Here is a 27,290-nt window from a genome sequence, read left to right as displayed (position 1 = left end):
TTACACTTGTGTGTGCATTGCCCTCCTCCTGCATTGAACAGGATCAATCTCGTGGTACATAATTTCCCCTGTCCCGCAGTAAATAGTATTTCTTTAATGGTTTCTTGATGGTTATTGCTCCTCCATTCCCCAGTGCAGCAGAAAGATTTACAGATGGAGACACTAGGCTACAGTTTAGCTGAGATCAAATTCAGCTCATTTTCACCAAAGGTACAACATTCATTAACTTTCTACCTATTAGGTTACTTATAGGTAGGGCCCCACCAAATTCAGGTTCCATTTTGGTCAATTTCATGGTCATAGGATTTTAAAAATAGTAAATTTCATGATTTCAACTATTTAAATCTGAAATTTCATGGTGTAGTAATTGTAGGAGTCCTGACCCAAAAAGGAGTCGCTAGGTTTGGGTAGGGCAGCTGGAGAGCAGCAGCTGCTGGCTGGAAGCCCAGCTCTGAAGACAGAGCCACTGCCAGCAGCAGCGCAGATGTATGGCATGGTATGGTATTGCCACCCTTACTTCTGCATTGCTGGGCTCCCAGCCAATAGCTGCCACCTTCCGACCACCCAGCTCTGATGGCAGCATAGAAGTAAGGGTGGCAATACCGCAACTGCCCTAAAATAATCTTGTGACCCCCCTTTTGGGTCAGGACCCCAATTTGAGAAACATTGCTCTCCCCCATTAAATCTGTATAGTATATGGTAAAAGCACATAAGAGACCAGATTTCAAGGTCCGTGAAGCATTTGTCATGGCCGTAAATTTGCTAGGGTCCTACTTATATGGCCCTCATCACTGTAACACTTGAGTGGGTTTTCCCCAAATTCCTTGCTTGTCATGATTGCTACATATACTCTTTTGTGTATGTGTGTATGAGAGAAGGGCTATAAGTACCATTGTTAAGTAATTATTAGTAATCCAAGCTATTATTACAGTGGGAGTCACCAGATGCTATCATGACTCATAGTTTTACCAGTTCTTTATCTGTGAAACATCTTAGCTTTGACAAAGCCGCATATGTTGCCAAAATATTTAGACCAGCTTGAATTACGATGAAGGTAGAAGACAATCAAAACATCACTCACTACTACTATGGTTCCATATGCTGTTTTTGGTCACTGCCATCCTGAGTTTGATTCAGTTCCGGGTTATGCCAGGACAAAGAGCCCCCAGATGCAGAGAGTCAACCTAGAGAAGGACTGCAGTGAAACATGACAACCTCAGTCCCTGATCTACCATGAGGACTCCAGTCAGCAAACAGCATCCTAAAGGTGAGGACCCCCAACAGGGAAGAGGACATTGCCAGGGAAGCCAGAGGATAGGCTGGTTCATAGCATTCCCCAGGTACCTCCACTGCCAAGGCTTCAAAGTACCCCACACTGCACTCTGAATCTGCTTCTCCTCTGGCACAGCTCCCGCAGAAGGGAAGCAGTCAGCAGTCGAAACACCATCTCTCCCACATGGACATTGGCCTCCACTGGCACCGATGGAGAGCTGGAGCCTGGTTTATCCGTGGCCACTGGGAGTGACCAATGGGGAATTGAGAGATAAAAAATGCCTTAGTAGCTAGAGGATGAGGTCTTGAGATGAGCTTCTGATGCTGACCCAGTCGACAGGGACAGGGAAGAAGAAATGCTCCAGCTCTGAGGGAGGAGTAACAGAAGGCAGGTCCTCGCAAGTGAATGCAATCCTGGAAGATATTCCAGCATCAGGTTTTCCTTGCCTTCCAAGCCAATTGTGTGCCCCTTCACCCACAGCAACACAGGGCACAAAAACCTTTTTTCACTTCAGTGATATCTGCTGCCTCCTCCCATACTCCTGAGCACCTTGCAATAGCCTGCATGGTCCTGGAATGGATACAACTTGACTACTGGAGCAAAACATGCCGTTTTCTGTTCAGCTCCAAAAACATTTTGGATGGCTGATTAATTGGTTTCAGAGTAGCAGCCATGTTAGTCTGTATTCGCAAAAAGAAAAGGAGTACTTGTGGCACCTTAGAGACTAACAAATTTATTAGAGCATAAGCTTTCGTGAGCTACAGCTCACTTCTTCCGATGCATCCGATGAAGTGAGCTGTAGCTCACAAAAGCTTATGCTCTAATAAATTTGTTAGTCTCTAAGGTGCCACAAGTACTCCTTTTCTTTTTGATTAATTGGTGTCTTCCCTGAGGCAAAACAAAATAAACCTGCTCTAACAGAACTATGCAGATTTTTTTATTTAACCACCAAGTACAAAATGGTAAATTGAGGTGCTTTTATTGTTTGTTTGTTTTAAGCAGGTAAGAATTATGATGATGATTTTACCTTTAATCAGCAGGAGAGCTGGTGTCAGCCTAGCCTAAAAACCCCATTCATATTCTTGTAAGCGTCAGCTAACTGGATAAAGAGGATTAATTACAAAGTGGCTTCAAACGAGAAATTCCCCATGCCTCCTGCAAAGGTATTTAAAAGAATTTTGGTTCCAGTGTCTATGCCTAGCCTGCATTATCTTCTTAAATAGTGATTAGAATGTAATTATACACCTAAGAACTTATTTTTAAAAACTAGGCCCAAGGCTTATTCAATACTCAGAAAAACGACAGTCCTGATTTCTTCTGTCATCTCATACAAACACAGTTTTCTGGAGCGAGCAAAGTAAAGAAACAGAGTGTATAATTTGAAGAGCTAAATCAAGCAAGAGACTTCAGAGCAGGTACAATTTCCATGACAACTAGTATTGAGACTACTTTATCAGAGTGAATGAATGCTCTTATAAGATATGCAAATACAGCAAAAACTTTTAAAATAATTTCCATTAGGAAATAATGTCTACACTGCCATCTGATTTCTGAGTACACACAACATAGTCACAGAATAGAAATAATTTGTAAAACACATTCCCCCAACATATTAAAAAAACAAAACAAAACAAAACAAAAAACTTAGCTCTGAATAGCTGAGGGCTACAGCATATCCCATGTAACAAGGTGCTTTACGGACATAAAGTTACAAAGAAGAAATGGTGTATTGGGTATATGTGTATGTATATATCTACTCAAAGTTGGGTTAGGAAACACAGCGATAAGAATGTCTTCACCCTGTCTGCACCACTACCTCCACCTTTGTTGCAATTGAAGGGGTTACACTGATGAAAAGCAACAAGTCTGAATTTTGCCCATAGAAAGCCTCAGTGAAACACAGGAGGCTTATGTGTGCTAATTCCCTTTAATATCAGAACCCAACCATACTTGTGCAAAAGCACTAGACTCGGACTCAGGGAGCTGAGGTCTATCCCTTCCTCTGCCACTGGTCTGCTAGGTGACCTTGGGCGAGTCACTTTCCCTCTCTGTGCCCAACTTTCCTCATCTGTAAAAAGGGGTCATGATACTGTCCTCCTTTTAAAGAGCTTTGAGATCTATGGATGGAAATGGCTACATAAGAGCTAGGTATTAATATTTATTATTATTTTAACCCATTTTAAAAAAACACCCTATTTTTAAACACAGACTTAATAATGCTTTCTGCTTACAAGGTTTAAACACTGTTTTCCTGCTGGATGTAGACCCAGAGAAAGCCATTTAAGAAATCAGCTATTATAAAACTGTTCAAATCTCATGGCCAAATTTAGCTCTGGTGCAACTGAGAACATTTTCAGTTGATTTACATGGAAACTGTGCTTGCTCATGCCTGGGATAAATTTATTCCTAGATCTTTACCTAGTCCGTGCAAAATACCTCTTGCCTATAACCACAGAAAGTCCCTCCTAATGAGAGTTTAAAACAATATCTTGGGATAATCTTTCTGTGCACTACTGTACCTGCTGTGGGTATATTCCTGTGCACTCATGAAAATCCATCTCTACCTCCATTAGGAAACTGGTGAATAGGAACTTCACTCATCTTCATTATGAATTTTGAAAAATGACTTATGATTTAATATTCAAATTGCAGGAGCTCCCAGAGGTTCCAATCAGGATCTTAGTGCTAGGTACTGCACATCAAATATTAAGAGACATCCCTTTTCTGAGGTTTACAATTCCCTCACTATACGGCACGTCTGACTACCATTTTATAATGATATGAATGCACATATCAATGCATGCAGTCTCAGGGTTGTTCACTAACAAGGTCAGCTCCCAGACTGCTGTGCTGGGCATCACAAAATGGGGAAGAGATGGCCAGCCCTCTGTAGAGATAGAGGTGGTTAGGGACTATTTAGAAAAGCTGGACGTGCACAAGTCCATGGGGCCGGACGAATTGCATCCGAGAGTGCTGAGGGAATTGGCGGCTGTGATTGCAGAGCCCTTGGCCATTATCTTTGAAAACTCGTGGCGAACGGGGGAAGTCCCGGATGACTGGAAAAAGGCTAATGTAGTGCCCATCTTTAAAAAAGGGAAGAAGGAGGATCCTGGGAACTACAGGCCGGTCAGCCTCACCTCAGTCCCTGGAAAAATCATGGAGCAGGTCCTCAAAGAATCAATCCTGAAGCACTTAGAGGAGAGGAAAGTGATCAGAAACAGTCAGCATGGATTCACCAAGGGAAGGTCATGCCTGACTAATCTAATCGCCTTTTATGATGAGATTACTGGTTCTGTGGATGAAGGGAAAGCAGTGGATGTATTGTTTCTTGACTTTAGCAAAGCTTTTGACACGGTCTCCCACAGCATTCTTGTCAGCAAGTTAAGGAAGTATGGGCTGGATGAATGCACTATAAGGTGGGTAGAAAGCTGGCTAGATTGTCGGGCTCAACGGGTAGTGATCAATGGCTCCATGTCTAGTTGGCAGCCGGTGTCAAGTGGAGTGCCCCAGGGGTCGGTCCTGGGGCCCGTTTTGTTCAATATCTTCATAAATGATCTGGAGGATGGTGTGGATTGCACTCTCAGCAAATTTGCGGATGATACTAAACTGGGAGGAGTGGTAGATACGCTGGAGGGGAGGGATAGGATACAGAAGGACCTAGACAAATTGGAAGATTGGGCCAAAAGAAATCTAATGAGGTTCAATAAGGATAAGTGCAGGGTCCTGCACTTAGGATGGAAGAATCCAATGCACCGCTACAGACTAGGGACCGAATGGCTCGGCAGCAGTTCTGCGGAAAAGGACCTAGGGGTGACAGTGGACGAGAAGCTGGATATGAGTCAGCAGTGTGCCCTTGTTGCCAAGAAGGCCAATGGCATTTTGGGATGTATAAGTAGGGGCATAGCGAGCAGATCGAGGGACGTGATCGTTCCCCTCTATTCGACACTGGTGAGGCCTCATCTGGAGTACTGTGTCCAGTTTTGGGCCCCACACTACAGGAAGGATGTGGATAAATTGGAAAGAGTACAGCGAAGGGCAACAAAAATGATTAGGGGTCTAGAGCACATGACTTATGAGGAGAGGCTGAGGGAGCTGGGATTGTTTAGTCTGCAGAAGAGAAGAATGAGGGGGGATTTGATAGCTGCTTTCAACTACCTGAAAGGGGGTTTCAAAGAGGATGGCTCTAGACTGTTCTCAATGGTAGCAGATGACAGAACGAGGAGTAATGGTCTCAAGTTGCAATGGGGGAGGTTTAGATTGGATATTAGGAAAAACTTTTTCACTAAGAGGGTGGTGAAACACTGGAATGCGTTACCTAGGGAGGTGGTAGAATCTCCTTCCTTAGAGGTTTTTAAGGTCAGGCTTGACAAAGCCCTGGCTAGGATGATTTAACTGGGACTTGGTCCTGCTTTGAGCAGGGGGTTGGACTAGATGACCTTCTGGGGTCCCTTCCAACCCTGATATTCTATGATTCTATGATTCTATGATTCTATGGTCTTAATTCCCTTCTCATTTACAGTGTTGTAGATCAGCTGTAACTCCAGGTAAGTGTAAAAATGGTGTGGGTGGAGTATTAGGCTCCCTTTTCTGTATAAAATTTGATTTTTGGATAAAATATTCAAAAGCCCTGAAGCCCAATCTGCAAAATTGACTGAGGCCCAGATTTTTAATTATTTAGGCATTGCAGTGCTCAGTGTCACCATGCCTCACTGATTTAAAAAAAAAAAAGAGTACTTGTGGCACCTTAGAGAATAACAAATTTATTTGAGCATAAGCTTTCGTGAGCTATAGCTCACTTCATCGGATGCAACTGATTTAAGAAATTCAGTCTAATTTTCAAAAGGGATTTAGGCACTCCTAAGTGATTAAATCCCTTTTGAAAATGAAATTTAGGCTCTTAAATCAGTTAGGTGTTGCAATGTTAAGAGCAGCACTGCCTAAACACCTTTAAAAATGGGCCTTATTCACTAACAACCAGATTTTCAAAGGTATTTAAGTGCCTAAAGAAGCGGATAGGAATTTTTGAGAATCCCATTAGATGCCTAACTCCCATTGATTCTGTGTTTAACTTGCATAGGAACTTTGAAAATCCCACTAGGCTCCTATCTGCATCTTTATGCACCAAAAAGCCTTTAAAAATCTGGCCTTAGAAGCCTCAGTCTCATTGAAAGTCAGTGGAACATAGGCTTCCAAGACCTAAATCCATAAAGGGACTTGCGCATTGCGATGCTGAGCTAAAATGGCAATTAGCTGCCTAAGTCCCTTTGAGGATTTAGACCTAACTGACAAAGTCACTTTTGAAAGTGGTACGTACATACGCTCCTAAATCACTCAAGCGCTTTTGAAAATATTACCTTGTATGTTTATTTTGGGTGGGATTTTCAGAAATCCTTGTCATTGATATAACTGAGCTCCCCTTAAGCCAGCAGTAAAACTCCAGTGAGTTCAATGACAGCAGAGTTAGATCAATATAGAGTGATTTTGAAAATCCCTCTGTTACTTGGGAGTGTTGTATCCTGAGAAGCACTGGGGAATAGCCAAAAAATAAAGAAAACAATCCCCTGAAACCAGGCTTTGCAAAGCAGTCATGACCAAATGCAAAACCTTGCAACTGGAGATTTTCATATTTTACTAATGAAGATCTAATGAAATTTGATCATTTTATACTATTTTTATTTCATTCTGAAAAAAGATCTATATTTAGCAAATACCTCAATTTTTGCAATGATTAATTTTTATACTGAAATCAACAAAACTCCTAAATGCAAAATTTGAGTTTAAAACCCCGATTTTGTGATCCCCGCAAAATCAAGATTTTATTTGCACAAAAGTGCCTGATAGTTATGTGAAAATAATTGTTAATTTCAGAGAACTCTACATTATTTTTTGTTATTTTTTATTTGAGGACACATTATTATTTTGTCACATATGATGAACAAATGTAATGTGCTGCATATCTGGAATGCTAACTCTTACATCTGTTCTGAGCAGATCTAGTCAGTATATTCATTCACAATTGAGCTATTCTAAATAAGAAAAAATGCCAAAGGGAAGATGCTTGGTTTGCTGCTCATAGGAGTCAAAGATCACAATGCTGTTTTCTCCTCATTTAATAGAAATTTATTAGATGATATCATTTAAAAATCCCAAGGAAAATCATATCTGTGCTTATCACTTCCTGAACATACTTCTTCCACTTGCAAAGAACATCAGATAGATCCTGAGCTAAAAGTCTGATACCAGCTCTTATGGAAAAATATATCATCTATTTTGGCCTGAAGAAATTTGAAAACTCAAACTTAACAGCTAACAGCCACTACCCCACCCTGGGTTAAAATAGTACAATCCTATGATCCGCCATGACCAATGCTTTTGGAAGTTCAATGAAAACAGCACTATTGCTGCAAGTTGACAGTTTTGGAGATAAAAGGATTTAGAGTATTTTGAATTTGCTTATACAGAATAGCATCAACTGAGTTTTACCAGAAAAGAACAGAATGTAAGGCAAAATAGATACAATTCAACAAATAAAAAAAAAACCTTAAGAAAACACTCTCTAAACATTTACAAATTCTCACAGGGCCATATAATTCCACAGACACACAATGAAAAATAGCAGAAAGATGTCTTCTTTCTTTGGTCAAACATCTCAGATTGGGTGGGGCAAGACTAAGCCAAAGTGGAATTATCCACATATGTCTGCACAGCTCACCCACTCCATGTGAAGTCTGCCTTCTTTGTCTGAAGTGCGAGGCTGGCTAATTAGCTGTGGCCCAAGGGCTCAAGGTGCCCTCTGGAGCACAATCCCCCTGCAAATCCACAGGAATGTCTAGAGTGTCTTTTCAGACCCATTGCAGAAGAACAGACCTCTGGGTTCCATATGGCCCTGAGGGGCCGTAGCTGCACTCTGGGGAAGGTAGGATCATGCAAGTGGCCCAAACCCTGTAGGATTGCCCTGTGGATCCTGGTATATGTATGGAGCTGGAGGCCCATGCCTTCTACTTATTACAGGGGAATGATTCAGCAAAACAAACAAACAAACAAAACTTGTACAGCCTTTTACAACTAACTTTGGCCCTCCTGTTAACTTTTGACATGGAAAAGCATGTGTTAGTGCAATGTACTGGGAGTTATGGATGCCACAGAAAAGTATAACTGGGTTAAAAAAAAGAATTGGAAAAGTTCATGGAAGATAGGTGCCACAACAACTATTAATGAAGATGGCCAGAGACGTAACCCCATGCTTCGAGTGTCCCTAAACCTCTGACTGCCAGAAGCTGAATGACAGAGGATGGATCACTTGATAAATTGCCCTGATCTATTCATTCCCTCTGAAGTATCTGGCATGTTTCTTTATAAAATGGCTCCCTCCATGTGGTGTGAACTCACACATACAGTTATTAGGAATATAGGTGTCAAGTCTCTAAATAGCCCAACACAATGTCCAAGGTTTGATATGATACTAACAGAAGCCCTGGTCCCTTCCAGCTTGGTCATGGCTCTTGCATGGATTCCTGATTCCGCCACCTGGAACCTTTTGCCTTAGGTCACTGCTTTGAATCTAGCCTAGATTAGTAGTGACCAGCTGCCTACTGTGGATTTATTTATTTTACTATATTAAATCCACTGTGATCTCTAAATATACATACAAGCAATATAGAGACCCAAGTAACAAAACAGAGAATAGGCAACAAGTCAATCAAAGAAACCTCTCTTCAATTCACAAAGTTATAGCCACTCAAGCCACAAACTGGAGTGAATAGAGAAGTGTTAGTTTTTAATTTCCAGTGCACACTAAGAGTTAAAAGACCCAAGGAGGAAGCAAATACCCCAACTCTAAATGGTATGGGGACGATTAGCAGGAGCATCTCAGCAGATCTCAACTATTGGAATGATACACAGAGAGTAGGACTGGTTGAAAAATGTCCATCTAAACATTTGTGTACCTGACTAAATGAAAATGTCTTCTTTCTTCAAAAAAGTTAGAAAACCAACATATTCTTGGTTTTAGACCCAAACATTTTCATTTTGAGGCCCAAAATGTTTCAGTTTTTAACAACTGAGAACTGAAAAGATTTTAAGTTTTCTGTCTTGTGAAAAAAAGTCAAAAACAAACATCAAGGGAAAAAAAGACAGAATCATCAAAATATTTAGCAACTCTCCCACCGCATACCCCATTATCTGACCGGCTTTAGGAGAGAGGCAGCCTATATAAAGAACAGGGACATAAATGAGGGAACTCTGAGTTCTGTTATCACCCCAGTCTCTTGCTGACAACTGTCGACCCAACACAAAATCCACCTTCATAACTAATATTAATTGACACTGTTGTGAGCAGCTGCAACCACAAGTCAGATGTTCAAATGGATTGGGGAACTGCGGAGAAGTTTATCTTGTGAGTGGATTTGCTCTATAGATTAGCAGAGGATTTCAGTCAGTAACCAAGGTTCTCAAATTACTTAACAAAATCTTTAAAAGACACAGGGGAGGGAGCATTCATCATTTGCTTTAATTACTGAGTGTAGCATGCACCATAACATTGTGGCATAAGGGACCAGCATGTGATTCATTTTAACTGGATCTGCAACAAACTCTATTAGATTCCCAAATGACCCCTAAAGTTGTCTGAAGTTTGTGTTACACAATTGTTCTTCATCAGGAACCTGAATGAGCCCTTAAACTCATGAGGAAGATTAGATTTTAATAAGGGGTCCCCAAAACTGAACCACTGAAATACAACCTGTTCAGTAGAGATTCTGGAATAAAAAGTAATGCGCTGAATGAAAATGTGGTATCATTACATCATTCTTCATGGGATTGTCCTTCTGGTAAGAAAGAAGTGTAGTCATGTGACAGAAAGTAAGGGGTAGAGGGTGTATACAGCTCCAAACTACTATAAATAAACTTCTCCTCTCTCCTTTTATCAAGCTTACAGTTGCTTTCCAACTGCGGTCAATGGACTAGCCTGATTTATACCAGCTGAGGATCTTGCCTACGTAAATGCGAAATATTGCAGCTCAGCCCATCTTCTCATAAGTGGACATAGCAGTGCCTTAATAAATACACTCCACTATTTGCTTCTTTGAAGTAGAGCTGGTTGAAGATTATAATAGTTCCATAGATATTTTTTGTGAATAAAAGCTCAGAGTCTGATTTGCTGTGGTCAAATTATTCATCACTTGCACCAGTAACGTGTGATTTGCTATTCTTCCTATACTATTCCTCTAGCTAAAACATTTCCAGAACAATACCATGTGACTTTAGCAACCAACCACAAGTAATGAATAGTAAATATAGAATATTCTAAGTGAACACAAACACCCCATTGGCTGAAACGGCGACATAATCTGTTCAGTGAATTATGAATACTGAATATATGTATACATATATGAATCAAGACCAGGACACAAGCAAACTTTCAGACAAAGAGCTAATTTTGCAACCAAATGACTGGCAAGTAACAACCTCTACTTTAAAGCAAGGGGAACTCAGTGAGAACAGTAATAGCATCTTTCAATATCCATTTTTCAAATATCTCCCTTGAATAGGTTTCTCCATATACACCTTGAAAAGCTGCCTATCAGAACAGCAGCAAGAAGTAGCATCTTGCAAACTGCTAGAACAGTAAATTTTTCAGATGAAAACATTGGTGAGAAACAGCTGTAAAGCTGCATGAAAGGTTTTGACAGACGGACCATCTATAAACCTTCACCAAGAGCTGCATAATCAACGAATGGTTCAACAAAACTGTGTTGGTGTATACCAACTTATTCCGGCATTGTGCAAAACATTTTGCATTGATACTAGGACATAGATAATAGCCCATTTCCAAACAATACCAAGCTATACTATCTGGAGATAACAAATGTGAAATCCATTGAGTGCATGCAGTATAATTAGAGATAGGTAGATAGGGAAATAGTGGCCCGTCCCAAGACTTCCACTGCTTGATAATATTTCCTTCAGCTCATAGCTGATTGTTCACTCCAGAAGCACCTATCAGCTTTTTAATAACATTTCTGACATTACAGGGTATGTCAGGAGCTTACTAGAAAATCCATCATTCCCCTGCCCCATCACCCATCCATGCTTCTGCTCCATTGCGGTCCAGTGAAGCCAGCATCAGGACTATATCCCAAAAATGGACAATCCCCTTGACTAAAGCAACCACTTCACAGTAGCTGCACGGTTTCCAATACATCATTATTCAAACCTAGGGCTGTTGATTAATCGCAGTTAACCCACGTGCTTAACTCAAAAAATTAATCGCGATTAGAATACCAATTGAAATTCATTAAATATTTTTGGATGTTTTTCTACATTGTCAAATATATCAATTTCTATTACAACACAAAATACAGTGCTCACTTTATATTATTTTTATTACAAATATTTGCAGTGTAAAAATGATAAACAAAAGAAATTGTATTTTTCAGTTCACCTCATACAAGTACCATAATGCAATCTCTTTATTATCAAAGCGCAACTTCCAAATGTAGATTTTTTTTTGTTACATAACTGCACTCAAAAACAAAACAGTGTAAAACTTTAGGGCCTACAAGTCCACTCAGTCCTATTTCTTGTTCAGCCAATCGCTAAGAGAAACAAGTTTGTTTACATTTACAGGAGATCCTGCTGCCTGCTTCTTATTTACGTCACCTGAAAGTGAGAACAGACATTCGCATGGCACTTTTGTAGCTGGCGTTGCAAGGTATTTACGTGCCAGATATGCTAAACAGTCATATGCCCCTTCATGCTTTGGCCACCATTCCAGAGGATATGCTTCCATGCTGATGAAGTTCATTAATTAAATATGTGACTGAACTCCCTGGGGGAGAACTGTATCTCTCCTGTTCTGTTTTACCCGCATTCCGCCATATATTTCATGTTATAGCAGTGTCGGATAATGACCCAACATGTTGTTCATTTTAAGAACACTTTCACTGTAGATTTGACAAAACGCAAAGAAGATACCAATATGAGATTTCTAAAGATAGCTACAGCACTCGACTCAAGATTTAAGAATCTGAAGTGTCTTCCAAAATCTGATCAGGACTGAGTATGGAGCATGCTTTCAGAAGTCTTAAAAGAGCAACATTCAGTTGCAGAAACTACAGAACCTGAACCAGCAAAAAAGAAAAATCAACCTTCTGCTGGTGGCATCTGACTCTGATGATGAAAATGAACATGCATTGGTCTGTACTGCTTTGGATCGTTATCGAGCAGAACCCATCATCAGCATGGACGCATGTCCTCTGGAATGGTGGTTGAAGCACAAAGGGACATATGAATCTTTAGCATATCTGGCATGTAAATATCTTGGGACGCTGGCTACAACAGTGCCATGCGAATGACTGTTCTCACTTTCAGGTGACATTGTAAACAAGAAGCAGGCAGCTTTATCTCCTGCAAATTGTAATCAAACTTGTTTGTCTGAGTATTGGCTGAAGTAGGACTGAGTGGACTTGTAGGCTCTAAAGTTTTACATTGTCTTACTTTTGCATACTTTTTTTGCAATAACTCTACATTTGTAAGTTCAATTTTCATGATAAATAGATTGCACTACAGTACTTGTATTAGGTGGATTGAAAAATATTATTTATTTTGTTTTTTACTGTGCAAATATTTGTAATCAAAAATAAATATAAAGTGAACCCTATATACTTTGTATTCCATGTTCTTGAAATTGAAATCAATATATTTGAAAATGTAGAAAACATCAAAAATATTTAAATAAATGGTTTTCTACTATTGCTTAACAGCGCGATTAATCGCGATTAATTTTTTTACTGCTTGACAGCCTTATTCAAAACCATTCCCACTAGGGAGCCAGTTATATTATTCCTCTGTCTGGTTGCTTTGTGCAGCTTTCACACTATGTGGCAGACGTGTTATTGTAGAATACATATTAGGGGACTCTAATGAGCATGTTCAGAGTGTTCTCCTCCCATCTTTCCTGCCCAAACCTGTAAACACCAATCTCTCCCCCCTCTCATACACATACCCCACAATGCCAAGTTCTCCTCTCCTATACACTGGTCCTATCCCACTGCTTGCACTGATGGAATTGCAAAATAAATTTGGCTCCAGGATATGGGTCAGAAACAGACCTAAGGAAATTAAAAAGCCTGAGGCTATAACACAATGAAGAGAAAAGGAACGTCACTGGCCTTCAGATCAAGACACTACATATTCACTTCTAGATCCTGCTCCCATCCAAATTAATGGTGAAACCCCCACAGGCCCGGATGTTGCAGGATGAGAGCTCATAGCAATCATGGCATGTCATTGCAGCTCGGGAGGACATACACAACCTGACTTTACTCTAGCTAGCTCAGATATGAAACCAGTGAAGCTGCAGGAATATGAGCTTCAGCATGGGCTGTATGAACTTGCCCTGAACCCATATGAAAGCTATCTTGGGTCTGTCAGCTCGAGCTGCAATCTCAGCCTTGACTGCAATCTAGGCATACGCAGACATTGAACGGCACAGTCAGCACACCATGTAGAGTCTATGAGGATGAGCTTCCCTTCATTACCACCTCCAGGTATGATGTCACACACAGCATGTTCACCCCCTATAACTGCCTTGTTGGGGCTGGTTAGTGTGGAAGAGGAAGAGGCATGGCTACATCGCCACCAACAGCTGGACAAACCCACAGGAGTGTTCAGGTCAAGGAGTCACACATCTTATGGCTTTTTCCTACACATGTGGACTGGTAGAGAGGGAAGTCCCCATCCACCCTTTCCACATCTAGAGCGCACAGGCAGGGCAACCATGATACACAGAACCCACCAATTGCAAAATATGAATTAAAATATTAAGCACCTGGCAGGGGAAAATGAATATTTGATGGTGTTTCTGTCACAGAAGCCAGAGCTGGAATAGACCTCATAGGTCAAGCTGGTCAGAATTTTTCAACAATTTTTTTTTCCATTGAAAAATGACCATTCAAAACTGAAACTGTTCATGAAACAGGGTTGGGTTTGATGAATTTCCCAACTTGAAATTTGTAGAGAAAAAAGTTTCAGAATTGTCAAAAACATTTTGACATTTTTATAAGAAAAATTCTGGTTTTCAGTTTTAAAATTACTTGTTTGGAAATTTAAGATGATTAGACTGAAAAAAAAGGTCAAAATCAAAATGAAATGTTTCAAATTTATCAAAACATTTCAATTGACCTGCTATTAACACAAATTCATTTTTTAAGTTCATGAATATTTTTGAGATTTTGATTTTTTTTGTTCCAATTCAAGACTGGGAAAAAAATGTCAATTTCTCAAAAATATTCACAGGATGGGAAAACCATTTCATGTCCAACTCTACTCATTGGTGATAAAGTCCTCCAGCCATTTCTACCACCTGCAAGTTATCCTCAAATAGGGCAATTTTATTAATCCAGTTGGCATTTTGGTTATTTGTAATCGGCTTAACCTCTAAGGCATCACACTATATGGAACCTTGGAATAGCACCTGGAACAACATATAAACAATCACTAACTTGTTGCTGTTCACAAAAGAGCGTCAAGCTTGTTTTTTAAACAAACCTGAAATTGCCTTGCAAATTTATGGTAATGTGATCGCTGTAATGTGCAGCAAAATGAGATGGTGATTATTCAGGAATAATCATTTTATGAAAAGAAAAGGAGTACTTGTGGCACCTTAAAGACTAACAAATTTATTAGAGCATAAGCTTTCGTGAGCTACAGCTCACTTCATCGGATGCATCCGATGAAGTGAGCTGTAGCTCACGAAAGCTTATGCTCTAATAAATTTGTTAGTCTTTAAGGTGCCACAAGTACTCCTTTTCTTTTTGCGAATACAGACTAACACGGCTGCTACTCTGAAACCAATCATTTTATGGAAATTCTTGCTATATGTGCAGCTAGATACAAGGATTTTTAATGCTTATTCTTGTTTTATTTCCTAAGGGCTAAGATTCAGCTCAAGAACTGAGATAAACAGTTGATAACTTAAAGTGACTGTGTTGTATACTGTGTTGTGTATGCAATGAAAGCGGGGGGGTATGGGGAAGCAGGGGAACTCAACCGCATTTCATTCTATTGTGTATGAGCCATATTTGTCACCTAGGTTTTAATCTTTGTGCCAGTGAAGTCAAATGTAAGTTTGGCCATCAGTTCATGGGGTCAAGATTAGGCTGTCACCTAACTTTGGCACTAAATCCTGCTCCACTAAAGTCAACAGCAATAATCAACCTTTCGATTAATTAATATACAATAAAATATGGTAGCAACTGTATTGTGTACATATTGAAAGCAATTGTGTCCTCCTTACGTACCCCTAGTTTCAAAGGGTATGGTCAGATCCATGTTTGTCTCATTTATTTGCCTTCAAGCCAGAGCTCTGGCAAGGAGTTTGGGGAAGGCTATCCTTCTGCTGTGTTAATCAGTGTCCCATAGTATATAACTATGCCTTTACTTGTCATCAGCACAAAAGGAAAAGTAGCAGTCACGGAAAGGACAGAAAAGTGATTCTGCTGTGGACATACTGGGCATGAAGTTCCTATTTTTCTTACTGAAGTACCAGAACTCTGATACTTTGGTCTAGCCCTCTTCAACAGAAGACAGAAATAATCTAGTCCCCTTCATTCAGAGCACAGTACATTTATTAGGCAGTTTGATATAAATTGTAATTATTCAAAGGCTATGAATGGCAGCATTTCTGATTAAAAATGAATGCCAGTTTGCTACAGAAGGATAGTATTAAATCTCTTTGTATTTCTTAGTAATTCTTAGATCACGGATGGCTGGTTTTATTTTTATTATTTTAAACAAACCAGAACAACAAGGACTTTATAACACAAATATATCTTGCAAATCTAACATTTGAAAGAAGTTAATCAAAATTAAAAAAATTGAGAATAAATTACACTGGATGACATTTCTTCAGCTGTATTAATGGCTTAAGCAATGCATGTTTCTCTTGAAGACCTAGACTAAAACGTGTTCGTAAGCCACACTCACTTGGAAAGTTAGAAATGACTTCACACACAAATGAACCCTACTGATTGTTGACAGTGCTTTGCCATCTTTTTTATATCCTTTGTTGGTAGCACAGGTGCTAATCGTTAGCCATTTTTCTTATAATTAAATGAAAATGCCAGGGCTAGAATTGCCTTTCTTATAGAAGACACATTTCATGCTTTGCTCAGCACAACAAGCTCCACTAAACTCCCTACGAACCAATCGTATCTAGTTGCACATGTTGCACACTTAAGAAGCAGTGGCAGCTAGAGATTGGCCATCAGTTTGGGGCTTGCAATGCTTAGAGAGATGTCAAGACTAGCAATGGGTGAGCCTCGAAAGGGTCAGAGGTTGGAAGAAGCAGTATTAACTAAAGAAGTAAGCAAAAGATTGCAACTGGGGCACACACAAGTTCTTATCCTGTCTCTACCAAGCAGTGGATATGATGTGTGCCCTGAGGTGCATTTCCTAAGCCTACTTTTAAAAAGGAGTCTGTTAATTTCATGTCTCCCCATTTTTGGGTGTCCAGATTGAGACACATAAAGCTTTATTTTTAAGAGTGCCAGGCACCCACCCCTGCCATTGAAGCTGATTGGAGTGTGGGCACTTAGCAGCCCAAAAACAACCAAGCCCTAAGTGTTGACAGCCCAATGTGAGACAGCAGTCGACATTTTTGAAAATATAGGCCTTTCCCTGTGTCTGTTTGATGACTGTAAAACAGGGGTAATACTGGGCCTGGCTGGCACTTCACATACCACAGCCACCTGCCATGGAATGTGAGGGAATAATGAGGAGGCACTAGCCATGGAAGCAGCTGAACATCCCTTCCATAGGGCACTTGGAGATCCATGTGCAGAGGGCTTCTTCCACACTTGGATCTGAGGGGCACAAATTCCCCTAACTGTGGATCTCCTCACTGGATTGTTGCCAACTGTAATTAATTAGTGTCTCTCAAGCACTACCAACTATAGGTCCTGAGTAGTGATAGCTTCAGTTGGGTTTAGATAAGCACCCAACCTTTTATGTGCTGACCTAATGGACTCTTCAAGTCACATGGGCTGGAACTAGAGTGAGAACATGTTCTCTCATGACATTTCCAGGACCTGCAGCTTCCGACAGTCTTTCAACAGCATTACTCTTCTATTTCATTCATAATAATGATGTTTATGAAGGTAGTGCCTAAAGACTAACCCAAGAATGGGTGCTAAGCACTGCACAAACAGTAGGAGACAATCTCTACCCTGAAAACTGAAATCTAAATAGACAAGACAGACACAGGGTGTGGGAAGGGGTAGAACACACAAGCAGAGTGAACAATACGGTGACAGCAAATGTCATGTTAATTGCACTTGTTTTGTGTGTGATTAGGAGGGGGGATCAACTAAATATACTTCTGGAGGTCTTCTGTGCCAAAAATTTAAAAAGTCTACAACAAAAAATTAAAAATTCTGTGCACAATATTTTCAAATTCTGCAAAATTCTGCATATTTTATTTGTCAAAATAACACAATATAATCACACCAGTTTCAATTATTTTTGGTCATTTATTTCAAAATACCTGTAAGCAAAATTTGTCTGTAACAATACAGACAACAAAAAAGATTCAGAAAATGTTTTTTGACAAATACATTCCTTACTAGATTCCTTAGTAGAGAACTCTGAGAAATAATTAATGTAAACTACAATTCAGAACCATATTTCCTATACATCCCAGAAGCAGTGCAAAGGCTGGGGGGAGTCAGGGGTAACAGAAGAGCTGAGAGAGACAGAAATAATTGCTGGGAAGGAGCACACATGTGAACTTGGAAGGCTGTTGGGTATGCTTGGGAAAAGTATAGAACAGGTTTTTTTGGGGGGGGAGGGAGCAGGGAAGGACTGTTAGGGACCTACCCCCATGAAGACCCTGGCTGACCTCAGTCTCTCCCATTCAGTCAGGCACATTTGCCCATGCCCCCATGTGTCCCTGCACCACCATATGACTTGCACCCCATTTCCACATGTACCTCCACTTCCACTCAGACACCCACTCCTCATCCCCATGTTGCCTTGCACCCCTTCCACATCCCCATGTGTCTCCGTGCCCCCACTCAGCCACTCCCCCTCTGCCCATGTGGCCCTGCACCCACTCCCCCTCTGCCCATGTGGCCCTGCACCTCCCTGCCCATGGCCCTCCACCTCCACTCCCATTCAGCCCCTGTCCCAGTCTCTTTTCCCCCACTAACTCTTATGAGCCCCCGTCTGACCCCCCAGCATCCTGTCCCCATAGCCCCTGTCTCCTGACCTGGCCCTACAGGAGCTATGAACAAGGCTCTGCATACTATTTTTCCACCCTACCTGGCTGGGAGCAGCTGCTGTGTTCTGTTGCCACAGCTCCTCTGGTGAGCAAAAGGCAGAACTGCAACCACTTTTCAGCAGAACCTTTTGTCTGTGCAAAAAATAAAATTATGCACAGCTCATTAATTATGCATGTGCAGTGGCACAGAATTCCCCCAGGAGTATAAATGGAAAGAAAAGTGAAGGGAGAGGGACACTGAAGGGAAGTGTGTGTGTGTGTGGGGGGGAGTATTGGGCCAGGGCAGGGAAAGAGAGGATAAGAGGTGCAGGTGTGGAGTGCGACAGAGGTGAAGAAACTCAGAGGGTGAGAAAAGGGTTGGAGCAAACAGCCAGTCTACAACACTGCTGTTCCCAGCTGGCACACGGAAGCATGCAGGCATGTGAAAATAAATAAAATTAGAATTTCAAAGTAACTCGGAGAGCTTTTTACCCTAAGAAAGTTCAGGCTAAGGAAGGACGTTTAAGGTAATCCTATTTTATCAGCCCTAATTTCCAATTCCCCTTCAATAACTACAATCCAAATGATATCATAACTTTAAGGATCCTTCATTAAAAGCGTGACTTGTAGAGAGATACTTACTCTAAATGGAGGTGAGACAGCAGAAATAAACCAACCATTCATTTTGACTTTGTTTCCTCTCACTGTGGAATGGGAGCTAGGTAGATAGATGAAGGACTGTATGAGCCCAGAGAGCATTCCCCAATTAACGCATCAGGGAATAACACTTAAATAAGCAATTAAAGCACACGGGCTTTTATGATGTTCAACTAAGGCCAAAACATCCCCTTTGCTCTTTTTCAATCACATATTACTAATTGCAGGAGAGAAAGACATTTTCCTGCAGCGCTAAAAAGGAAGAGACACCCTCCTCACCCCTCATGCTGACTGAAACAAACCTGCCACAAGTGAAATGAAACACTGCTGTCATATTCTCAGGGCCAATAACTTTTGAAGCCAAAATGAAGTTAAAGAAATATTGCATATATGTCTAGAAAAAAAAAATCTCTCTCTTCCATCTCATCATATTGTACACTATGGGCAAGGATATCAAAACTGCTCATTGAGCTAACACCATCTATTGCAGGAGAAAGTAAAATTCCCACTGGTGTCAATGAGAGCAGAGTCAGGCCAGCGGTGAGTGTTTTTGAGTATCCTGTCCTCATTGAAATGAATTCTGAAAGTCAAAGAGCTAAACCTCAACCCAGCAATAAATCTGTTTGAAACTTTAATTTACATTCCAGTTGTAGGGACAAAAGCTGAGCATTTTCCATGTAGTATGGTGAAGCAATAGTGACTCCACCACAACTGAGGCTGCATCAGGCTTCTGCCTTTGTTGGAACTTTAAACTTTTCTGAAGCTCCTACAGAAAACAAAAAATGGAAAGTACCCTCAAAATTGTAATCATATTCACTGTAGTTGCTATTGCAGTCATAGCAGAGACACCCACTGAGGGCTTCCTTGTACAAGCTCTCAGCATGCAGAACTTCCACTGATTTCAGTGGCAGTTTCACATCGAGAGGGCTTGCAGCATTGTGGCCTGAAGTAGACACACAACTTGGAAAACTGTTTAAATTGATTTTCTTTTAAAATTTCCAAAGACAGCCAGGGACTAGTTAGTGTGATCAGCTTCTCCTTTATCTTATTTCCTCTATACGTAAGGCTCAGGGACACATGATGACATGTATGTCCTGATCAAAAGACCACTGAAGTTAATGGGAAGATTTCATTTGGATCAAACTCATGGTCAGTAGATTCAAGTATTCTTATATTAGCCAACATCAGTCTCTCAGTAGAGGTGGGAGACAGAAAAATGTCCTTGAATGGATGTTTCTCCTACCCTATTGCTTATTTTTCAGACTTCTTGATGTCCCACTATGTACAGGCCCATACAGAAAAGTGTATCTTGACAATGGCATGTGTGAGGTCAAGGTACCTTTACCTCCAACATGTCTTACTGCCTGCAAAAGCACCTTTACCCCAAATATAAATTCATATTCTAACAGAAAGTTGAAAACACCACTCATTATTACTATTGGCAATCTCACTGTACATATGTTAAGTGTTCCCCCTAAATGTCATTTGCAACTAATTCCCAAGTTCCTGGGCCATATACTACTCATTTATCCCTTAGAACTCTAGTATAACTGACCAGAAATTACATCACTAGTTCATATTAAGCTAGGTTTTTAAAAGGTGAAATTTTACACATGTTGAATTTGCATGCACACAACCTGGATCACCAACCAGTGTATGTGTATTTGCACATGCACACACACACGTTTTGAGTTGCACATGCTCAGATGAGACACATGCACACAATACACTTCTGCAGATCTGTTTGCAGAGCAAATACTTCGACATAAAACCACAGAATTCATTTTAGTCATCCCCAGAGGCATAACTGTTTTCCTTTCCCTTGTCCAGAGAATAGAGATGCTGGGTTGTACAGCACGTTTATATCTTGTAGCACTACGCTCTACTTTTACAAATAGAAAAAGATTGTTGACAAAATGAATTTATGTCAACTTTGCCCTTTCAGGACTCAATCCTGCATGAGCTCTGCATGCAGAATGCCAATTGCCTTCAACGGGACTTCCATGCATCACATGCTTGCAGGCCCTTACTTGGTATATTTGACTTGTGTGAATGTTAACTGGGATAGGGAATGTTGTCCAGTGAAGAGAGCATGATACTGGTAATACAGAGACCAGTGTTCTATTACTATGTCTGCCACTTCGGGTAAGTCATAAGAATGGCCATACTTGGTCAGACCAAAGGTCCATCTAGTCCAGTATCCTGTCTTCCAACAGTAGCCAATACCAGGTGCCCCAGAGGGAATGAACAGAACAGGTAGTCAAGTGATCCATCCCCTATTACCCATTCCCACCTTCTGGCAAGCAGAGGCTAGGGACACCATTCCTGTCCATTCTGGCTAATGGCCATTGATTGACCTATCCTCTATGAATTTATCTAGTTCTTTTTTGAACCCTGTTATAATCTTGGCCTTCACAACATCCTCTGGCAAGAGTTCCACAGGTTGACTGTGCATTGTGTGAAAAAATACTTCTTTTTGCTCATTTTAAACATGCTGCCTGTTAATTTCATTTGGTGACCCCTAGTTCTTGTGTTATGAGAAGGAGTAAATAACACTTCCTTATTTACTGTCTCCACACCAGTCATGATTGTATAGACCTCAATCACATCCCCCCTTAGTCATCTTTTTTCCAAGCTGAAAATTCCAAGTCTTATTAATCTCTCCTCATATGGCAGCTGTTCCAGATCCCTAATCATTTTGTTGCCCTTTTCTGAACCTTTTCCAATTCCAATATGGGTTTTTTCTTGAGATGGGGCAACCACATCTGCACACAGTATTCAAGATGTGGGCGAACCATGGATTTATATTGAGGCAATATGATATTTTCTGTCTTATTATTGATCCCTTTCTTAGTGATTCCCAGTGTTCAGTTCACTTTTTTAACTGCCGCTGCACATTGAGTGGATGATTTCAGAGAACTATCCACAATGACACCAAGATCTCTTTGTTGAGTAGTAACAGCTAATTTAGACCCCCTCATTTTTTATGTATAGTTGAGATTATGTTTTCCAATGTGCATTACTTTGCATTTATCAACATTGAATTTCATCTGCCATTTTGTTGCCCAGTCACCCAGTTTTGAGAGGTCCTTTTGTAGCTCTTTGCAGTCTGCCTGAGTCTTAACTATCTTAAGTAGTTTTGTATCATCTGCAAATTTTGCCTCCTCACTGTTTACCCCTTTTTCCAGATCATTTATGAATATGTTGAAAAGGACTGGTCCCAGTACAGACCCCTGGGGGACACCACTATTTACCTCTCTCCATTCTGAAAATTGACCATTTATTCCTACCCTTTGTTACCTATTTTTTAACCAGTTACCAGTCCTTCCCTCTTATCCAATGATAGCTTACTGTGCTTAAGAGCCTTTGGTGAGGGACCTTGTCAAAGGTTTTCTGAAAATCTAAGTACACTAGTCACCTCTCTGCCTGATTCCCCTCCATCCTTTGTCTCTCTTTCTATTTAGACTTTAAGGACCTCATGACAGGAGCTGTCTCTTTCACTATGTTTTTGTACAGCACTTGTTACAATGGGGACCTACTCTCAATTGGGCCTCTGGGTTCTACTATAATACTAACCACAATAACACCACATGTGCGGCAGGAAAAATAATTCACCTGAAGTCACACAAACTACTTCACATCATTCCAGAGCTGTCCACCAGGGATCGTGCTCTATACAGCCTCTTCTTGGCCACCCCTCAATCACAGCATATGTTCAGAGCCTCTTTTAACATCCCCAGCTCTCAGTGAAGGATGGTCATTATGACTTGAGATATACTGAAGATAAATGAAAAATTCCCCTCTGTCCAACTAACAGTAGGCAGAAAAGGGCCAAAAAGAGTTTCTCCATGATGCTCATCCCTCCTTCTAAAGTTTCAATGAACCATGAGGTTCTATAAGCTTTTTTAATAGGATCCTTTGGGGTTTCATTGCTTTGGATATGCACAGTCTGTCCACTCATATGTGGTCAAGACTAAGGACCATTCTGAAAATGAATTATAAGGAAGAATAGACTGTTCTTGCCAATGTTCTAAGAGAATTTATTGCACACAAAGTATTTTAAAACTAGGCCCAGCAACACAATAATTTACCTCATTAAACTGTCTTTAAACCATCTTGCTTTGCCTACCAATCAAGATAATAGCCACATCACATGAGCTTTGCAGCTGGAACAAATTTGAGGGCTTGGGAACCAGCTGGGTTTGAAAAACAAACTCTAGAGATGCTGCTTAGTGTACATGCCTGGACCAATTTTCTCCTAGAATGTTAAAAACAGAGTTACAGGCCTGAAGAATTGCCACTGTAAAGTGATTGTTTTCCAACTGTTTCCCTTCACCACCCCTCTGCATGTGTCTAACAAGACACAGGTTCATTCATCCCATATGTGCTGTCTGTGAAATCACACAGAACGGTGGTTCTAAAACTTTTGCAATAGTGACCCCTTGCACATAGCTAGCCTCTGAGTGCGAGCCCCCCACCCTTATACATTAAAAACACTTTTTAATATATTTAACATCATTATAAATGTTGGATGCAAAGCGAGTTTTGGGGTAGAGGCTGACAGCTTGCAACCCCCCATGTAGTAAACTTGTGACCCCCTGAGGGGTCTCGACCCCAGTTTGAGAATTCCTGACGTAGAATAAACTTGCTTTTATCTGTTACATACGTGACTTTCCAGAGTCATGGAAAGTCAATTCTTTCACTCAAAGGCTCTGCTATAGATCACATACAAGAATCTGGAATTAAAATACCTGTTGACACAGCAATGATATATTAACAGTGTCGTGAACCGTACATGCAGGCTTTAGGACTTTGGAGATCTGAAATGCTTTTTTCCAGTAGGGTTTCCAACCCTGAAGGATTGACCTGGAGTCTCCAGGAATTGAAGATTAATCTTTAATTAAAGATTGTGTCATGTGATGAAATCTCCAGGAATTCATCCTACCAAAGTTGGCAACCCTATTTTCCAGGAGAAAAAGTTTCACTGTGAGCTTGCTTTAGAGATAAAAGATTAAATTCTTAATCTGCTTAAGGAGGTGATTGCAAATGCATTTATAACCTACACAATAGATACAGAGCACTTTTTCTATATTTCCTTTCCTTCAATTTGTTGCAGTATCAACAGACTCTAGTAAGCTTATGATATTGCTTTAGAGATTTCTACAGCAGAACGGGATCCACTGATCAACTAGGATGCAGAAATTCTAATTCATAGGACTCTCATTCTTCACATTGATTATCTTCCTGTGATGGGGTCCAAAGACCCCATGCTGAACCAGTGCAGAGAGGACAGCAATATTAGACTAGGGATGCCCTGCCCCTCAACAGTTGGAAGGCATATTCCCAGTGGAGGAACAGTTTAAAAGGATGTTGGTAGCCCAGGAGAAGCGGGAAAAGTGGCACCAAAAAGCAAGACTGATGCTGAGAGCTGGGCCAGGAGTGGAAACAGTTTTGTGAAAGCTGCTCTAGTAGCTGGAACTTGAATATTTCCCCCCTCCCTTCTTTGGGAGCTGAAAGCCCTAAGAGAAATTGACTGACTGAACAGGATGCTAAGGATTGGTCTACGCTACATGGTTAGGTCAACATAAGCTGCCTTGCATTGACCCAGCTGTGGAAGTGTCTTCACTTACATTTGGCTCCCACCAACATAAGTGCCTCTCTATGCTGATTTAGTAACACCACCTCCCCGAGCTGGGTAGAGTCAGTCGATGTAATTAGGTTGACGCAGTGTCACTGCAGACACTGTGTTGCTTACCTCGATGGTTATTGGCTTTCAAGAGTCATCCCACAATGCCCCACATTGACAGTACAATCAATACAAGCACTCCTAGTGAGGACACACACTATCAATACAAGGAGCCAAGTGTGCATACACAAGCAATTTAGTAACTGTGGTGGCTGTATGCTAATGTAAGTTGGGCAGTAAAGTACTAGATCACTAAAGTCCTCCTCTTCCGGGGAATTCACAGTCTTTCCAGACCTGCTAGCTGGCTGGTGCCTCCAATGTCCTTGCCACTCCCCAGTGGCTGGTAGGGGAGCCCAGACCCACCCTCAATACTGGGTTTCAGCCCAGAAACCCTATAAAAGCAGCCACAGTCCCTGTACAATCCAACCTCTTCCTGCTGTTTCCCGGGGCTTCTTCCTATATATCTGGCTTCCCCCACCTCTCTGGGTTTGCCAGCCTCCAACTCCCTCTGCTCAGGGAGTGACTACAGCCTACTTCCCTGAAGCTTTTCCAGGCATCAACCCCCATCCCTGCACTCAGCTACCTGGCTTTATATAGGCTGTCTCTGATCCTACACAGGTGAGCCTGTCCTTAATTAACTCCCTCCAGCCTAAATTGCTCCTGCTTGTAGCCTAATTAGCTCACTGGGCCCACCTGACCCTATTCATCTCTTACAGGGCTAGTGTGGGGACTCTACCCTATCACACTGATGGTGTGACCCCACAATTCCAGACACATCAACTAAGAATCTCTCTCTGTTTAATATTTGCTCCAGAATCAACTGTGATTCCCTCATTCATGTATATCCCCCCCTCCCCACACACACGCACACAAATGCCTCCCAAGCATTTCTCTGCAAAGCAGAGCATCCAGATTGGCTTAAAAAAATCAGATTGCTCTATTTTCTGCAATAACGTATGCAGGCACTTAAAAATTGAGGAAACATTTAACTCAGATTTTGGACCCAATTAATTAAAATTTTGTAAATTAATTTCTAGATAATCCCATCTTCCACGTTTATGACTGCTGCTAAACTTTTTTGGTCTCGGAAGTAGCAATAAAAGCTTCCCAACAGTACTCCACAGATTTACCATAATTATAGTCAGGAGGGACCACCTATGAGTGGTCTCCACATCAGTCATTTGTCAGCCTCTCCACTGAAAGTACCAAGAAAAAGGTGAGTTGTAATACTGTCTTTTGTAGTGCGGGAATTGGATTGATCATCAAATACTTTTTCATAAGTCTACCAGACTAGTAACAACTTTCAGGCCCTGAAACAGCAAGCTGATTGCAATGACACTACTCATGTGGTTAAATATATATTCATATAGCTTATGGCCAGACAGAACCATCTAATCTGACCTCCTGTATATCACAGGCTATTAAATTTCACCCAGTTACCCATGTATTGAACTGATAAATTGTGTTTGACTAAAGCAGGGGTCGGCAACCTTTTAGAAGTGGTGTGCCAAGTCTTCATTTATTCACTTTAATTTAAGGTTTCACGTGCCAATAATATATTTTAACGTTTTTTAGAAGGTCTTTCTCTATAAGTCTATATATTATATAACTAAACTATTATCATATGTAAACAAGGTTTTCAAAATGTTTAAGAAGCTTCATTTAAAATTAAATTAAAATGCTGATCTTACACCGCCGGCCTGCTCAGCCCACTGCTGGCCTGGGGTTCCGTTCACCTAGGCCGGCTGCGGGTCGAGTGGGGCCTGCGGCCAGGACCCTGGCTGGCAAGGGGCTGGCAGCCAGAACCCCAGACTGGCAGTGGGCTGAGCGGAACCGGCGGCCGGGACACTAGACCGGCAGTGCGCTGAGCAGCTCAGCCTGCTGCCCCTCAGCCCGCTGCTGGTCTGGGGGTCCATCCACCGGCTCCTGCCAGCCAGGGTCCCAGGTGCCGGCCCCGCTCAGCCCTGCTGCTGGTTTGGGGTCCCAGCCCTGTCCACATAGAGTGGGTACCTACCTTCTCCCTGGCTCTAGCCATTGTCTTTCTCTCTCTGCACTGAGATGAGGGTGGAAGTGCACTGAGCACAGGGCTGGGGGTGAAGGAGCAGGCTGGGGGTTGGGGTGCAGGGTCTGGCCAGGAGCTTGAATGAGGGAGGGGGCTCAGGAGGTTTGGGTGTGGAGCGCTTACCTGGGCAGCTCCCATTTGGTGCGAGGGGTGCAGATGGGAATGTGGGTGTGTATGTTGCAGGAGCTCCCGTTTGCTGCTCAGGGTGGGGGTGGGAATGTGGGGGGTGCAAGAGTCAGGGCATGGGGGGCTGGGGGTGTGTGAGGAGGGTGCAGGAGTCAGGGCAGGAGGTTGGGGGACTGGGTATGTTTGGGGGGTGCAGGAGTCAGGGCTGGGGTATTTGGGGTTTGCAGGG

General features: G+C 41.5%; 1 long non-coding RNA gene across 1 annotated transcript; it reads right to left on the bottom strand.

Moving 5' to 3' along the window:
• Positions 1 to 9,712: 9,712 nt before the first annotated feature.
• On the bottom strand, positions 9,713 to 23,782 carry LOC122461091. Its single transcript, XR_006282817.1, has 4 exons — positions 23,636 to 23,782; positions 22,435 to 22,441; positions 18,256 to 18,261; positions 9,713 to 9,731 (listed from the first exon to the last, which is right to left on the bottom strand). It is a non-coding gene; the product is annotated as an uncharacterized LOC122461091 (long non-coding RNA).
• Between the last annotated feature and the right edge of the window lie 3,508 nt (positions 23,783 to 27,290).

Source organism: Dermochelys coriacea, chromosome 7, assembly GCF_009764565.3.
Source record: "Dermochelys coriacea isolate rDerCor1 chromosome 7, rDerCor1.pri.v4, whole genome shotgun sequence".
Classification (NCBI taxonomy): domain Eukaryota; kingdom Metazoa; phylum Chordata; order Testudines; family Dermochelyidae; genus Dermochelys; species Dermochelys coriacea.
This window is presented reverse-complemented; position numbering and strand designations above follow the sequence as displayed.